This window comes from Lonchura striata, chromosome 4 (assembly GCF_046129695.1).
Source record: "Lonchura striata isolate bLonStr1 chromosome 4, bLonStr1.mat, whole genome shotgun sequence".
Taxonomy (NCBI): domain Eukaryota; kingdom Metazoa; phylum Chordata; class Aves; order Passeriformes; family Estrildidae; genus Lonchura; species Lonchura striata.
Genome location: NC_134606.1, coordinates 12246187 through 12264088, shown reverse-complemented (window position 1 = coordinate 12264088; position 17902 = coordinate 12246187). Strand labels below are relative to the sequence as shown.

Sequence of the window (17902 nt, the reverse complement as noted above, 5' to 3'; positions counted from 1 at the left end):
TGAATCTCTGGCAAGGCTACCTTGGCCCTGGAGCAGAGGTGCCTTTTACACACACCAAGAGAATCTGTCTTTGCTCTGCAATTGTGTACAAAAATCATAGTGGCACCAACATATGCCAAAAAAAAAAATCACCTAGCATGCTGCTGACTTTCATAACACAGGATGTGTGTGTGCTGTACCAAAGGGGAAGTGGTGCTGGCATGTACAGCTTGGAAAGTGGGACCAATAAAGGTTTGGCCAAGGTCAGAACCTGCCCACACCCGCCAAGAGTTGTGTACATCATATAAATTCTTTCAACAACACATCATCAGAACCTAATATTCTTTTACAAATGGTCAAAACACTGATATGACAAGTTGCAGTGTATCTTCTTGGAGATGTTCTCCTGCCTTTCTCATTCTAGTGCTGGGTTCTGCTTATATGGATGATGGCATAATATCCAAAAATATCAAGTGTTACAAACTCCTGCTTTTAATGGGGAATAAATACACAGATATAAATAGTGAACTAAGGAAGTAGAGTGCAATTAAGAGTTGAAATCTGTAGTTTAACAATCATAAGTTGTGGTTCTGTATTTACTGGATAGATTGTACAATATTCCTTTTTTGTGTGTGTCAGCACATGTGTAAGCAGATATGTATGAACTTTAACGTTTTCTTGCACCTGTTTTATAAAGTCACTTATTCCTTAATAGAGGGGGAAGTGTCTTCTGGGAATATACACTCTGAAATTAGGATTTATTATGGGCTTTATGTACAGTTGACTTGGTTAAAAGCTGCCTTCCTGTGCAGTCACCTATCAAATCAAAAATGACAATATAAATAGATGAAGTTAATGACTATGCTGTGGAATATGGGAATAAAGCATTTGACTCATGTTAAAACAAAAGGGAAAAGGAAAGATTCAAAATATATTAACCTATTTGTGGTCAAAGATGCTGCTATAGAAGCAAGCAGTAGTGCTTTGGATGGCAATTGATTTCTCATGCTACGCTACCTGCAGAGCCCTTTTTAATGTGTATGCTGAGATGATTAGCTGTAATAAGGAGAGGCTAGGGATTAAAAGTGTAAAAATAACAGCCATTATACTTCTTAGAAGAAATTCTCTGAGGATGTGTGCCTGTGGCTCACTCATGCTTGCTTTACTACGTGATGTACTGAGCTAGTCAGAGCTTTGTTCAAGAAAGGCTTCTAACATGGCTGTTAAAAGCATGACATTTTGGTGGACCATTTTTTCTCTTCATGATTCTTTTTTCTTTCTTTTTAGAATTAGTTGCTAATGACAACCTTGACTTTCTAAAATCTTATAATATTGTATATATCAATAATATTAGGTAAGTTCATCAACTCTTGGGTTGTAGCATCCCTCTTATAGAAATTTAACATGCAAAGAAAAAAAGGAATGAAAATACCCTTTACTGATCTTCCACTTAATCTCAGAACTTAATCATACTGAATATTTTAGTACTGCTATAGCAGTGTATATGTTTAGAGCGTAGGTGTACTTCTCTTGCACCTGTGGATTTAAAACTGCAGGTTCAGGACATGATACAAGGTTATGCATAATTTTAAAGGATAGCAGCTAGTTGGAAATGCCCTTTAAGATTTATCACAGCTTCTGTTATGCAAACTGATGTAAATCTTCAATAAGAATGGAAAGTCAATAAATACTTTACTGCTGTCCTGCAAGGTCTTTGTTTGAGGGGAATATTGAGGCATTCCCCTGAATGTAGCTTTCTTAGAGAATGAAAAAAGGTTGCTCTCATAAAGTTGATCTTTGAGAAGAAATAAAGGGTGATAGGGAAGTGAACAGATAGTCTGATAAATTCCTTCCTTTTATCCTATTAGAAGAGAAAATAGGCCAAAGATTTGTTTATCTTTGGAAAATAGTATGTAACTGAACATAGATGTGTAAGGTCTGCTGTTTCTCACTTGGAAGCAGCTCTCTTCAAAGACAGAGTAGGACTTTCATCAGAGGTAGAAACTGGATAAGACCAGTTGCTAACCAAAGGTGCAGGGAGTTTACCTTGTGGAAGATGAAATGGGCCCTTTCATTACTCATCCCAGAGATGCATTACCATAGTCATGCATCTCCTATACTATCATATTCCTATACTATATATTCTTGCAAATGCTCAGAAGCAAAATAACTGAAATTGTTCCTTGCTGTCTGATTTCTGGTGGTACAGAACTTGGATGCTTTTGTAAGTAATAAAAGTATATTTAATCTCTGTTAAGTATATTTGATTTCTGTTAAGTGACAGAAACAGAGGAAAATTAAATTGTTTTTCAAGTTTAAAAATTAACTGCATCAAGCATCATTAATATTATGTCAAGAAAAAAAGAATTGTATTAATTGCCCATATAGTTTTGGTCTCCTTATATCACTTTAAAGGAAATTTCACCTAAATTCAATAAAACAGGCTGCAATAAGCAGAAAGTTTAGACAGGATTAATGACATTAGCTCTGTCTTTACAATTTGTCTTTAGGAAATATACCAAATTGATTATTGCCTTGAAGTACACTGCTCAGAGTTCAGTAACAACATGAGTAATTAAGGTGTGTAAACATAGACTTCTGTCCAAATAGCATGAAGTGCATTTATATTTTCTTATGGCCCCCTTTTTTCTCCAGAAAAATAATTATGACTAGAATAGATCAGTTCAGCTGGAAGGGACCAACACCAACCCTCTTGGCCAACAGCAATGTATATGCTGGTGGAGATTGCCAGTACCAATTTGTGATGGAGGGTGGAGTCACATGGCAAATAAAGACTAAGAAAAAACAGGGATGCATGTCAAACAAAATTTAATTAAACTCTGTAATTGCAGGTTCAGATGAACACTATGAAAGTGCTGTGAGTACTGCCATAAGATGATATAATGTATACAACAGCTTGGGAAAGGCTCTCAGTTGTTGTCTAGCCACAGTAATGTCATAGTGGGTTCAAACAGAAGTGGGAAGCTGATAGCAGAAGGTATCAGTAAATTAGGCTGGGAGAAGATACAGCAGATGTACAGTGGAGGAAAGGGCAGTCAGCAATAGAGGTGACCAAACTGCTGAGTTTGTGATAATTTCACACTGTGTATGAGCTGGCTGCTCACTGCCCAGGGGGCTCGTGGCTGTGCTGCTCCCAGAGGCAGCGTGGCCACTCTCCATGCGGGCTCTCCAAGGCTGGCTCCAGCCACAGTACCTTGTGACATGGACTTTATCCTCTGTGGCTCTTCCCTTGGTGATGATTCATGATTCACTTCAAAAAGAGAAGGCTGCCAAGATGATAAATTTAGGCTGCAGATCCTGTGTGCAAATTAATTCTCTCTCTGTGCAGTCTTTCCAATTTTCCAAAGCTCATCTTAGGAGGCTGTAGGGCAAAAAGAAGCAAAGAGAACACTATTCATACCTCAGAGCTCAGTGTATGAAATGTGTTTAATCTGCTAAAAATGGTAAAGCTCATAAAGTGCCTGGAAGTGCTCGGAATTTCTGCATTATTTCCCTAGCTTATTTTTTATTTATTTAAGATGTCAGTGCAACTACATCTGGAATATGGCCTGCCCATCTCCTACAGATGCTTTTCTTGCTCACATGGAATGAGTATGTATAAAACACTTTGTGGTGCCAGACAAAGTGTAAGACAAAGTATTTCTCTGCTTCAAAAAAGGAATGTTCTCTTGCCTAAAGTGAAAATGAAACGGAACCTCCAAAGGCATTCTCTGTTCCTCATGTACCGATCAAAGGGTATAACAGTATTGAATTATTTAAGTAACTTTCCCTATTAGACTGTGCTCTTATATTAATCATTTCAAGTGGCTCTAACCATAAAAAGTCTTAGCATATTTTAAAGACTTTGAGAATTACCGAAAGGAAAGATTTTAGGTGAGTTAAAAATTTATAGCCAAAAAAAATTTTGGAAACTTCAAATTGCATTTTTATTAAATAATCTTTTTAATCTTAAGGATGTGCTGGTTTTGGCTAGGGTAGAGATAATTTTCTTCACAGTGGCAGGTGTGGGGCCGTGTTGTGGATTTGTGCTGAACACAGGGTTGATAATAGGGAGATGTTTTTGTTATTGCTGAGCAGATCTTACACAGAGCCAAGGTCTTCTCTGCTTTTTCACCCTCCCCTCTGTCAGGGAAGTTAGAGGTGAATGGGAGGAGACACAGCCAGGACAGGTGACCCAAACTGTCAAATGGGATATTAAAAACAATGTGACATCATGGTCGGTATATAAGTGGGGTGGGGAAGAAGTAGGTAAGGGGGATATTTGGAGTGATGGTGTTTACCTTTGTTTGTCTTTCCAAATCACCATTACTTGATGGGTCCTGCTGTACTGGAGATGTGTGAGCATCTGCCTGCCCTTGGGAAGCAGTGAATTAATTCCTCATTTTGCTTTGCTTGTATGTGTGGCTTTTGTTTTTTCTATTACTCTGTCTTTATCTCAACTCATCAGTTTTCCAGCTTTTACTTTTCCAATTCACTTCCTGATCCTGCTGACTGGGGGGAGTGAGCAAGCACCTGCCTGGGGTGAAACCACAACACATAAATTAAAAAAACCCCAATCCTCTCTGTCCCCTCTCACTCCACTAAAATGCCAGGTTAGACAACTAAAGGGAGTCTAACTCAATAATTTAAATGGTCCTTTTTTTTTTTTATGCTGTGCCCCAAGAGATTCTTTAAGATTTGTTTCTTATTCCAACTCTGCTATTGAAAGTTTTATCTTAAGACCAGATGACAACTTGATCACATGTAAAGACCAGATCTTTATTAATAAAGCTTAATTAATGCAATGATTCACATAAGTATGTCAACAAAACCACAAAAAATAAAAGGCAGATGTATTACTGGCTTTCAAATTGCTAACTGTGAATATTGTCAAACGTGTTAGCAAAGCATTATGCTGATTGGATATCTAAATTTGGCTCTTACTAAGTAAGTGTCAGATCAGTAGTCTCAGCTGTGTGCAGGAGAAAAAGCTTTTTAGGTTTTCTCACCAATCTTAGTGAGAATAACAGAGGTAGGAAGTAATAAGGAAATATTCTAAATATCATACATTTAAAAAGTGATATATTGCAACATGCAATTGGAATTGAGTACTTATCAATGTTCTGAAGCTCCTAAAAACTTCTTTAAAAGAAGAGTGATTCTCAAAATGTGGTAATCTGAAGAATAAAGAGATGTTGATAAAAATCTCAAAGTTGGATGAAATGTTGATATCTGAACTATCTTGTTCTCTGAAGCTTTATTCCTAATACCTGGATATCCCTTATAGCAGTTTGTATTGCCTCCTCTTAAAAAAACCCTCTTATGATGATTGTACATATGGCCTGCTACAGTGGTCTTGTAAGGTTTTAATATCTAATCTAAATCTCATATGCTGCAAGTTATTACTTCCTGTTCTAACCCCTTTGAGTACTACAAAACATTCTATTTGCAAAATATTTTGCATATTTTGAAGTATCTTCCTTGCCAAGACTAAAAGACCAATTTTCCCACTTTTTTTCCCCTAAAATCCATGTAGATTTCGACACACTGCTCTCCACTAGACTTTATCCATGTGATTTGCCTCTTTCCAAAGTATGGACCTGGATTTTGAAGTGTGGCAGCTGTGGCCTTACAATCCTGAGTAGTGAAGGGATTACCTCCTGTATGCCCTGCATGCCACAATGGCACTTGTTTTTATCTGAAATAGAATGACATTCCTGATTTATAATATTTTAATCTACTGTAATCCCCTGTGTACTAGTACACAGCCAGTTATTCTTCCTCATTCTTTGGCTTCTTGATCCATCCTGTTACTGACCTATCCTGGATCAAAGATTAGCTCTATAAAATGTAACATACTGTGTAAAATTCTTGGGTGGCTTGGGTTTGGTTTTTTTTCCCAATTTATTTGAATCAGTGAAGAACTGTAACAGATTGTCTTTGAATATCAGGAGTAATTTTATTTAATCTTTCCTGGATCTATTAAAGTGAAGTGGATCCTGAAGTAGTATAGGGAGACAAGTAATAGAGAAATGGGTTTGAATCTCAGTTTTTGTAATCATAGAGTGACTTTTTTCAATAGTTTCCTTTGCTTTTAACAAAGTCAGCAGGAGACTGACTGAATTGTCTAATTGTCAGTAGTGAGATGTGGGAAAAGTCATAATTTGTTTGTTTTGAGCTGTGTTGATAAATTCTAATTCCATCAGAAAACTAGGTTATCTCCTTCAGTGGAATGTACCTATGAATTCTGAATTCAATACAGAATATAATGGTATCCTCTGATTAGTATGTTGGGGAAAACAGGAAAATGCGAACAGGGAACTGCAGATTTTGTCATATGCTGAAAATATGCTGGTATTCCTTTTTATGAAAGCCATTATTTATTTGTTCATCAGGAGCAGTATTTCTAGGAAGTGTATCTCAGAAGTGTATGTCTTGCTGTACCTGTGACTGATGCAAGTGCATTATAAATCAATGGAGAGAAACAAATAGTCCATACAAAAAAGCCAGATACTCTTTTGCATAGCTGTTTGGTATGGGGGGTTTCTGTGACTTTTTTTGTGGAGAGAGGAGGACATAGGAAAAAATATTACTGTAGCCTTTAATGTCAAATTCTGTGTTCTTAACTGTGAGCAATCTCAATGGGACAGATATAAGTACAAGTAACTAAGCTTAACTAAGAATATGGAGTTAACTTTTAGATGGGTTTTTGCTAGTACTTAATATATTACAAATTTTGTAAGGTTTAAAAATACCTGAAGTATTTGTGTGTCCACAAGCTTGGATGGCCTTTTCTTCAAATATATAATTTTGCCTAAAGAACAATAGTAACTTTTGCTAAATCTTTGCCTTATTTAACAAGTTGTGAAGTCCTTCAGAAGGGCAGTTAAGTAGCTCTTGCAGATAAAGAAAGAGAGCTATAGAAAAGGGCAAATTTGTGGCTTGAGTCAAGGCAGCAATTCAGTCCTGATCCCAGGCACCCTATGGGAAGGACTCATGTTGGAGAAGTTCATGGAGGACTGTCTCCTGCAGGAAGGACTCCACACTGGAGCAGGGGGAGCGTGTGAGGAGTGCTTCTGAGGAGGAGGAAGGAGCAGCAGAGATGACCTGGGATAAACTGACTGCAGTCCCCCAACCCCCGACCCCCTGTGCTACTGCAGGGAGGAGGTGGAGAATATGTGAGTAAAGTTGAGCCCAAGAAGAGGGGTGTTTTCATTATCCTACTCTCATCTGATGAATAATAAATTAAAATAATTTTCCCCCTAGTTGGGTCTGTTCTGCCTATGAGAGTAACTGGTGAGTGATCTCTCCCTGCCCTTATCTCAACCCATGAGGACCCATTGTCTCCCCTGCCCAGCTGAGTGCAGTGATAAATCGGCTGTAGCCAGCCTCTGGCATTTAGCCAGGGTCAACTTGCCACACTGAGTTTGTTAATCTGCATTATACATTAACTGTTTCAAAATTAAAATTTGCACCAGAAAGTGTGTAAAATTTCAGGCCAAAGTTGCATCAGTGTGCTACTCATCATACTAAGGCTTGCTTGGGTGCAGAAATTATGTAGTGACATATTTCTACATGCATGCCTGGGCTGGAAGGGTAGGTAAAATCAAGGGTGGTGTAATACATAAAGTAGAAAAATATCTTTTAACATTAAGAAATAAGGGGCAAGAGATTTTTGCAAGGAATTAGGATGAATGGGGCGAGAAATATATGCCAGAAACTATCAAAAGAAAGTAGGGGACAAATCAGTGCATCTTCATGCAGCTTTTGCTACTGGCACTTCACCGCTAGTGGCAGTAAACTAAGTAAACTAAGGCTGTATGTGTGCAGGGCTTTTGTCCTTCATAAAAAAGGATAGGAATAGAAATACAGGATAGGAATATAGCAGCTGTACAGCGCTTATAGAAACACACCTGGATTAAGTCTAAAAAGAATATTTCTTTTGTAGTTGAAGATGTGAATTGATCAATCTAAATATGAACTAAAATTGTGAGACTTCTGTGAGGTTTAAGCTCCCACCAGTAAATTAGCATTTCACACTATCTGCTCTCTACAGTTTCATCAAAAGACAAAGTTATTTCAGTTTCTCAGGAACCAAGTGGAATATATTACTTTTATTTACCTTGAAATAGCTGTTAAGAACACAACAATAACTATTGCCCAGCACACTTCTATCTGTTCCCAGACTTTTTGTAAGCACTCGTACCTTGAGAGTTCAGAAAAATAATTTTCTATCACCTTTTTAGAAATCATGATTTCCCTGTCTAATTAGTACAGAACATACATTTCTACAATCTAAAATAATTGCAAACGCTTTAAAGAATGAAGAGGTTTTATTGCCACCTGGTGGGAATCTTGCATGTGACACATCCTAATACCAGACAAGACAGGGAAGATGTTGAACTACCTCAAGCTGACCAACACCATCTTGCAAGAATACAGTCTAACTACATCTGGCATCATAAAAATAATTATATGATTCAATTTGCTCAGAAAAAAAACATTATTTAAAAGTATTATTAAAGAGCTGCAATCTGTCCCTACTCTCCTTTTAATGTCAGGTAAAGGTACTGTTGTTACTAAATTCCAGTTCTTTTGATGTTAATCAACACAATTGGAGTACTCGCATGTATAAATAAAATCTGAACAAGCTTTTGAATGTGAAATATAGTAGAAAAATATAATTTTCATATTATATATAATATGGCAGAAAATTGTATTTAAAAGTTTTTGGGAAGACAGCCTAATGGACAAAGAACAGAGGTTTAAATATGCATTTTAAAATGACTGTACCCTTTCTCTTTATTATTTTATGTACCTGACAATCAATAATGTGAACTTTGCCGGTGATAATTCTGAAATTCTCCATTTAAGAACTCCTTGACACAACAGAAGGAGGGCATGCCATCCAGAGAAACCTAGGCAAGTTTGAGAAGTGGATCCAGGAGAATATCATAAATTCAACAATCCAAGTGCAAGGTACTACACTGGGGTCAGGGTAACTCCTGCTATGAGTCGAGACTGGGAGTATAACTCATTGAAGAAAGCCTGTCAGAGAAGGACTTGGGGATTCTGGTGGACCAAAACCCAGACATGCCACAGCAGTGCACATTTGCAAACCAAAAGGCCAAGCCTGGCTTGAACTGCATCAAAAGAGGCCCAGCCAGGAGGCTGAGGGAGGTGCTTTCTCCCCTCTGTACTCTGCTCTTGAGAGACCCCCCACTGGAGTGTTGTGTCTAGCTCTGCAGGTCCCAAAATGAGAAGGGTGTGGACCTGTTAGAGCAGGTCCAGAGCAAGCCACAAAGAAGGCTGGAGCACCTCTAGTGCAGACAGGCTGAGAGTTGGGGTTGTTCTGCCTGGAAAAGGCTCTGGGTAGACCTTGCACCATCTTCCAGTATACAAAGGGAGCTTAAAAAAAACATGGAAACTTTGTACACAAATCAATAGTGATAGGACAAGTGGGAAGTTTTTAACTGAAAGAGAACAGGTAGATATTAGGCAGAAATTCTTTACTCAGAGGTTGGTGAGGCACTAGAAGAGGTTGCCCATCCAGCCTGGCCTTGAACACTTCCAGGAATGGGGGCTCTGGGCAACCTGGTCTAGTGGGTGGCATCCCTGCCCATTGCAGGGGCACTGGAACTAAATGATCTCTAATGTCCCTTCTGAGACATTAAAGGAATTCTAGGGTTTTAGGAGTGTGCAAAGGCAATTCACCTTACCTGAACATTAAATGTTAGGAAATGGTTACCACAGCAAGTCCTGCTTTCTGACTAAACCCCCAAAGCCACAATATGACGGAATTTGATCTGATATGACTAATAGCATATATTTCCTGTCAGGAATTAAATTTTCAATGTGACGGTTTTGCACATTTTTGAAACCTTAATTACATTTTGCATAACCTCTAGAACAGAATTCTTTTACATTAAACATTCCTAAAACTGAAATGTAGGAATGTGGGAACTCAAAATGTCTCTCAGACATTTTTAGAGGTTCCAGGCCTTGGTCAGAAGCATTCTAGACCCTGGCTGACAGCTGAAAAACAACTGTGATTTTGAGTTTGAGCCATGGAATGAATTACCAACTTTGGAGGTGGAACGAGCAGTCACAAAAGGTTAGATAGTATAGTAAAAGTAGTTACAAAGTAGAGGGGAAATTTTTTTAGTACTGTACAGGGGGGTTTTAACACATGTACAGGGGGGTTTTCACTTTGTACATGGGGGTCAGAAGTTCTAAGATGGAGGAAAGTGGGCTGAACCCATCCTTCTTCCTTCTTCTTCCTTACCTCCATGTTCTTGGTGATGTTGGCACTCACAGATTGGTTTAGAGTAGAAAAACACTTGGCAACGTAGGTAGTAGGTATTGGGGAATAATTGTAAACATGTTATACGTAATATATCATATAAAAGATAGCAGCAGCCCTGGGCGGGGAGAGACGAGGAAGACAGCAGATAGAGAGGATGCCAGGGTGTGTGTGTGCCTCTACCCAGGCCGCTGATCAAACAGCCGCAGTCCAAGAACATAATCTGTTAGATAACTAGCAATAAACTGCCTTGAGACCGAACAGCGAGAGCCTGTGGAGTTTTTCTTTGGAAGCACGGGTTGGAGGAGGAATTTCACCACTACATGTGGCCCCAAAACAAGGCTGGGGTTCTCACATAGGAAGACAGTTTTTCAGACAGCAATTCCTATGTAAAGTTTTGTGATTGCAGAACAACATGTCCACATTTGGTGCCATGTAGCAGGAGTAATCCTAGGAGGGACAGAAAATAGTTTATAGAAAAAAAACTTCCAGGGTCTTTGGCAAAGTATTGATAGTTTATATTTCAAGCCATGTGAACTTGTCTGAAAAAGGAATGGTCATCTCTATTTGTCCAAAGTAAGCCCAAGATCACTTCCTTCTGGAATGTGTGAATATGCTTACAGCTTTCATTTTTAATAGTCAAGGATTTAATTAGCTAATTCTAAATTACTCTAACTACCAAACTGCAATTTAACACTGGCAAACACTTTAATATGTAATATTTCCTACTAAATTACTTTCTATAATTATATCCTCCACTTTTTTCTCCTGCAATTTTGGAAAAATCAAACAGAAAAATATTTGCTTTAGAGCTTTTTTCCTGTCCCTATTTCATGCAAATTGTTCTGCAGAAAAGAGAAGGGAAATGGTCACTTCGGTGTACTTGGCTGAGAAAAATATATGTAATATATTGATGTCAATTCTTAACTACTGAAGTTTATTCATAGCTATAGTGTGGACAGGGTTTGAAGAATCCGTACAGTCTACAGCAGTTCTTAGAGAAATTGTTGCATCTTGGCCTTCTGATTTGTATCTTTCAGACAAAATCCACTGCAAAGTTTCAGAAAGTAAAAGCAATCTCTTGTACTTGGGAATGCTGAAAATTATCTGAAGCTGTTACCAAATGTATCAAACCATTCGTGGAGTTTTTTATAAACAAAAATCTGATCAAAATGGCACAGGAATGAAAAAATCTTTGAATTCCTTATTTGGTATGGCTAAAGGAATATTTTGGGGTTCATGTTTTGGGTTTGCTGCTCATGTTTTGCATGCTTAATGCAGTGTGTCCTACAGTCAAACAGACGGCACACACGTGTCCCCTCATCCTGGCAAAAGTATGAACACAAATGAAGCTCTTTGTGCACTGCCTTGGATCCACTGCATTGTCTCATTCCGTCACACTAGAGGTCACTGTGAGCAAAGATTAAGCTTGAAAAGGCAAGAACACTGATCAACTTACAGGCCGAAATTTGTGGCATACATTCCAATTTGAAAGGTTAATGCAAATCCATCCATGTTAAACATGTCATTTGAGGGAGGCCATGGTACTTAATGTTACTTCATTTACTGACAAACTACTTACAAACTGTTGAAGTTATTCCTATGAAGAAATCCCTAATGCTTGAATATGTCCAGTTCAATTTTAGACTAAATTTTCTCTCTGGCAACACCAAACTGATTAATGATAAGAGTTCTAAACTTTGTTGATACTTGTTTCTGTTTTATTTTGTTGATACTTGTTCCTGTTTTTTCACATATAAAATTTAAGGTACAATCCTTTCCCCCTAGGAAAACTGCTCTGCTTTCTCTAGACTGTAGCAGAACAGTGCAACTTTGATTCCAGTGCTGCTTCCAGAGTTAAGCTAAGTCCCAGTTGTACTGTGGATTAGGAACGACATCAGTAGTTGTCTCAGAGTGAAGTTGTGAACAGAACAAATCTAGACTATGCAAGGAACTGGAAGAGGAGTGGACTCCTCTTTACCTGTTCCAGGCAATGCATCCAACCAGGGCTTACCTCCCAATAGCTGCTGAGTCAGACCTTCACAGTCTCACCTGCACATGGTTGTACCTGTGCCCAGTTTTAAAAACTTTTGCTCTTTCACAGTGCCTGCCCACGATTAGAAAAGGTGGCTGAGCAGTAAATGTAAAACTGAACATCTGGTGCCATGGAAGTCACCTATGGTTTCCTTTAGTCTAGGTATTCATTTGAAAAGGAAAATGTTAACCCTTTCATCATGGCTGAGAGAGACAATGGGAGAATGAGAGTGATGCTTTTCTGTATAAAGCAGTGATGATGAACAATACTTTTGTGCTGCCACCCAGAGTATTTGGCACAAGGACAGCAGAATAAAGTGAGATAAAAAGAGCAGTGGACAGGGAATGATGCTCACATTACCTTATGTACTTTAGTGCATGAAAACAGTACTTATGTGGAAGCTACTCCAACCCTGAGGTAACAGAGGCAAATTTAATATGCAGTTCTGGAAAGAAGAGTCTTCATCATCATCTTTGCAAAACTCCTCAATTCCTATTTTTACCTACTTTCTGTGCCCACTTCTTGTTTTTCCTTCTGTTTCCTCCCACCCTTTTATTAATTCTTTCTACTGAATGCCCATCCAAATGGCACTAACATCTTAATTGTTCCCATCAAACTGTTGATTCTCTGGATTCTGTGTCCCTTGCCTCAGTATGCTTAAAGTATTCTGCTCTTCCTGACAGAAAATACTTCCCACTTTAAATTATACACTGCTTTAAAAAAATAAAAAGAAATCTGTTTTTGTGGTCCTTGGTCTAATGAAACAATATTACCAGATGCTCATGAGGGATACTGCAGCTTTTATTGCACTAATACTATGGTGATGTAATGCTTCCTTCAATTAAATTATACTGTTAAAATGGGTAGACAGAGTAAACAACAAAACCTATTATTTTGAAATAACAGCTCTTGTCTTAATTGCTAAGGTGGGGCAAGAAAAGATTATTTTTGAGACAGGTTTTACGACAGTTTACTTAGCATCACTCAGCCATTTTCATTTCCATAATGTACTACCTTTCATAACTACTGAAGATATACATGGCATTTTTCTATTAATTTTTCAGCTCTTCCCATACAAGAGCACCGCTGACAAGGTTTTTGCTAGAATTAACATATTCCAAAACCATCCAGAGTAACTGCTAAATCTGTTTCTGAGCATACCATGGACTAAAGAAATTCATTTTCAGAGGTGTTGTGAAAAACATATGGAGCTGAAGGCTATTCATTGGAATGAATCACACTTCATGCAGGTCTGTTTTCTTGGATGATCATTGTTTTCTCTCTTCCTTTTAGGAAGCATGGTTAGTTTTTCCTCTGGACTACTAAGAAACTACCTGTATGCCAGCAATGCTATATGCATGATCTCATTTCAGGTAGATCAGTTTGAGTTGAGTGATTTAAGAATAAAATGTATTTAAATGTTGCTTAGCATACTCTTTTGCTGTTACAAATTAATTTTCTAGAAGACACTTTTCTCAAACATTTCAATACTAAACACATGCCTAAATACAGAAATACAAACTTCACCACAGAATGTGAAAATGTCAGTTTATATTACACGCAGTTTAGCAGAAGCAACATATGAGTTGCTCAGATTATTAGATATCCCAAGTATATTTCTAGAACTCATTAATGATTATATAGAAAAGCTGTTAATTTCAGCCCGTATCTCAGTACTGCACCTTAGGTGTTCAGACAGCCATTTCCATTAAATTTCATCATCTCAAGTAAAAAATGTTAACAGAAATCAGCTTAAGTCCAACATCATTCTGTAAATTTTCAAAATACTTGTAAAATTATTATTGATTCTCTAGTACAGAAAGTATGGCTTTTTTCTTTTGTTCTTGTTGCAACAAGGTAGTTTTTTTTTTTAAATCTGGGCTGATAGCAACCTCATGTAGTCAAACAAGTGTGTAGTTCTGGATTCCCTCATGCAAGAGCACGGAGGCACTGGAGTCAGTCCAACAAAGGCCACTCAGATGAAGGCACTGGAGCATCTCTCCTGTGAGGAAAAGCCAAATGAGCTGGGCCTGTTATCAAGAGACTGAAATGTTATGGCAAATAGCTTAAACATTGTTATGAAGGAGTTTTGCCCATTATGGGAACACTGTATAAAGAAGCTGTGACCACTGAAGTGCACCCCACCATGATTATGCCTCCTGAGTGCAACCTTGGACTGTGAGTTAAGCAGCTAAGGGAACCTGAGATAAGGTATTGCTCAATCATCTCAGGTCTAGGGAAAAGCAAACAAGGCTGAGGGAGAACACATCCACAAGATAACCAAACCCAGCAGCTGTCCTGAAAATCATCCCTGGCTGTGCTCAGGCTGGGGAGGCCATAGCCCACAGGCTCATCTGCTGAGGCCAGGTTTGTTCAGACTACCCCCAGCCAAAGGGGGAGCAGAGTTTTGGGTGCATGGCCTAACCTCTGGTCAGAGACACTGAACACCCATCCTCCCTCACACAAACTGGCTCAGGTGCAAAACTTCCCACCCTGGGAAGCCACATCCATGGGACATTCATGTGAGGGGCAGCTGAGGGGCTGTCAGAATCCATCAGAGACCCCCAAAGTGCTCCCCAGACTGATTCCTGAGGCCTTGCAGCAGGGCACTGCATGTGATGCAAAGGGATGCAACAGATCCAGTCTGTTGCAAGACTGTGTCAAAACTGTCCCCCGCCCATCAGGGGAGATACCTGGGCATTCCCACCTGGCACAAATGTTTATCAATTCATTGAACACTATGTTTTTAGGGACCCTCACTACCAAGAAACCCAGAAGGATAGGATCAACAGGACACTACTGGGATCCAGAAGTGGTGGTATTTTTCACTTAATCTACCTCTGACATTATCTTTCTCTTCCCTTATTTCTTTGTTCTATGTCTTTCTTTCTCTTTTCTCTCTCTCAATTACTGTTAAATAAAATCCATACTACTGACTTTGGCATATGGTCACATTTGCACCTTAATTCAGGCAGAGGCATCTCATTCTAAAAGTTTTAAGAACCTGCTCATAACACCTGTTCAGCCTGGAGAAGGCTCAGAGGGATCTATCCATGTACATAAAGACCTGAAGGGGAATGCAAACAGGATGGAGCCAGGACCTTCCCAGTTAGTTAGAAGACCAGAGGAGTGAACATAAACTGAACACAGGAGGTTCCCTCTGAACATCAGGAAGCACTTTTTTTACCGGGAGGGTGACCGAACACTGGCACGAGTTGCCCAAGAAGGTGATGGAATCTCTATCCTTAGAGATCCTCCTAAAGTCACCTGGACACGGTCCTGAGCAACCAGGCCAACATGGCCTTGTATGAGCAGGAGGGAAGAGCAGCTGACCTCAGGATGTCCCTTCCAACCTCAACCATTCTACTGATGCCATGAGTCATAACTGAAATTTAAATAGGTGTTGTGCCATGTTATTACAGGGCTTCCATATTTCTTCTCTGTAACAGTAGCTGTAACAATTTGCAACTGTGATAATGCCAGATGGGAACTCATCACTTGGGATAAAGTAAAGCCAAAAAGAAATCAGTTGAATTGATAATGGAAGTTGTCATCATGTCTGAGATTGGTTTACTCTCAATAGCATTATCAGTATTTATATAACACATGTAAGCATATAAGGTGTGTGTGACAATTCCTTTACTGCAAAGGTTTAGTTGGCTTTAACTAAGAACCTAATCAAATTCAGCATTGTGCATCTTCAGTGTAGGGTGGATCAGACATAATAAATATAATAAAAGAATATTTTACATCAAGCCTTGCTGTTATGAGGGTTAGTAGCCCTGTGGCAATTTTACCCTTGAACTGGAATGGCTTCTGCCATGTGTGACTCTGCCCGTGCTGGAAAGCAGCAGGGGAGGCTTTATTTTACATGTCCTTTATAGCTGCTTTTCCAGCTACCACCCTCATTTCCACCTGTTCCCTAGGCATGTTACATCCATTAAGCACACCCACTAAATACCAAAGCAATCGCATAAAACAGTATCTTGAAGGGAATGTGAATAGCAGGGGGAGCTGATTGCAGAACTTTGTCATATCAGAGTTAAGTCATACTGTCAGTCTAAGGAAACAACAGGTAACACATGGCTGGCATTGCATATTCTGATGAAACCCCATTACACTCAGACTACAAGTGATCTTCTTAAATGTGGGTTGTTTTTTCTTTTTCAAATTTATTTTGAAATAAACAGAAGCTTAGCCATGTTTGTTTAAACTTGTTTTGCATTAAAAAAAAAGTCTAATGCCTTCCAAAGCAAGGAAATAATGATACTGGAGGCCACATTTTTATATGGAGATTAAAAAGAACTCAACAGGTGGTGACCAAAAAGATTTAACTGATATTTAAAGAAATGAAAGCTCTCCATGGTCTCCTGCAAACATGGAACTTGTGAAAATCAATGAAGCAACTTATATGAAAGACTGAAGTTTAAATTTAATCTCTTACTCTGAATTGTAACTTGTTTGATTGGAGTTTTAATTAGCAGCTATTCAAAGTACCTTGACTTATTTAAAGAGCTCGAAAATAAAAATTATTTCTAAAACGTATTAAGTTCACCATCAAAACAGCAACATACGCACATTTACAGTTTGCTTCCTGCCCAGAAGCCTTCCACCAATGTGGCAGATAGATGCAGAGGCCATTAGAGGGCATTTAGAAAAAATCAGCTACTGGGTTACCGCCCTTTTTCCCATTCCCTTCGCTCCTTTACCGAAAAACCCCGCGCTAGGCCAGGAAGGTCCGGGGCAGCACCGGGGCTGGCTGACACCGACCCCGCCACACCGCGGAGCGGAGCTGTGTCCTCACCCCGGGGCTGGCTGACACCGACCCCGCCACACCGCGGAGCGGAGCTGTGCCCTCACCCCGACCCCGCCACGCTGCGGAGCGGAGCTGTGCCCTCACCCCGGGGCTGGCTCACCCCGACCCCGCCACACTGCGGAGCGGAGCTGTGCCCTCACCCCGGGGCTGGCTGACACCGACCCCGCCACACCGCGGAGCGGAGCTGCGCCCTCACCCCGGGGCTGGCTCACCCCGACCCCGCCACACCGCGGAGCGGAGCTGTGCCCTCACCCCGACCCCGCCACACTGCGGAGCGGAGCTGTGCCCTCACCCCGGGGCTGGCTGACACCGACCCCGCCACACCGCGGAGCGGAGCTGCGCCCTCACGCCGGGGCTGGCTCACCCCGACCCCGCCACACTGCGGAGCTGTGCCCTCACCCCGGGGCTGGCTCACCCCGACCCCGCCACACCGCGGAGCGGAGCTGTGTCCTCACCCCGGGGCTGGCTCACCCCGACCCCGCCACACTGCGGAGCGGAGCTGCGCCCTCACGCCGGACCCGCCGGCCTCCGCCCGCCTTACCCGGCCCCGCCATTTTGCAGCGGCCCGAGCCCGCCCCGGTCCCGCCGCCCCTCGGCCCCGCGGGCGCGCCGCCAGCCCTCGCCCGCTGCCCGCTGCCCGCTGCCACTGCGCGGGGCGCGGCCGCACAGGGCAGTACCCCCAGTACCGCTGCTCTGCCGCCTGCCCCTCCGCCCCACCGGCCCTGAGCCTCCGCCTCCTGCCGCCGGCCCCGCCGGGGCCCGCCCCGAG

General features: G+C 40.7%; 2 long non-coding RNA genes across 2 annotated transcripts; both read right to left on the bottom strand.

The window, feature by feature from the left end:
- Window positions 1–2791: 2791 nt before the first annotated feature.
- Window positions 2792–17899, bottom strand: LOC144246209 (uncharacterized). The gene is made up of 2 exons (XR_013339872.1): window positions 17820–17899; window positions 2792–4516 (listed from the first exon to the last, which is right to left on the bottom strand). It is a non-coding gene; the product is annotated as an uncharacterized LOC144246209 (long non-coding RNA).
- LOC144246210 (uncharacterized) lies at window positions 13852–17174 on the bottom strand. Its single transcript, XR_013339873.1, has 2 exons — window positions 16896–17174; window positions 13852–14319 (listed from the first exon to the last, which is right to left on the bottom strand). It is a non-coding gene; the product is annotated as an uncharacterized LOC144246210 (long non-coding RNA).
- Window positions 17900–17902: the final 3 nt, after the last annotated feature.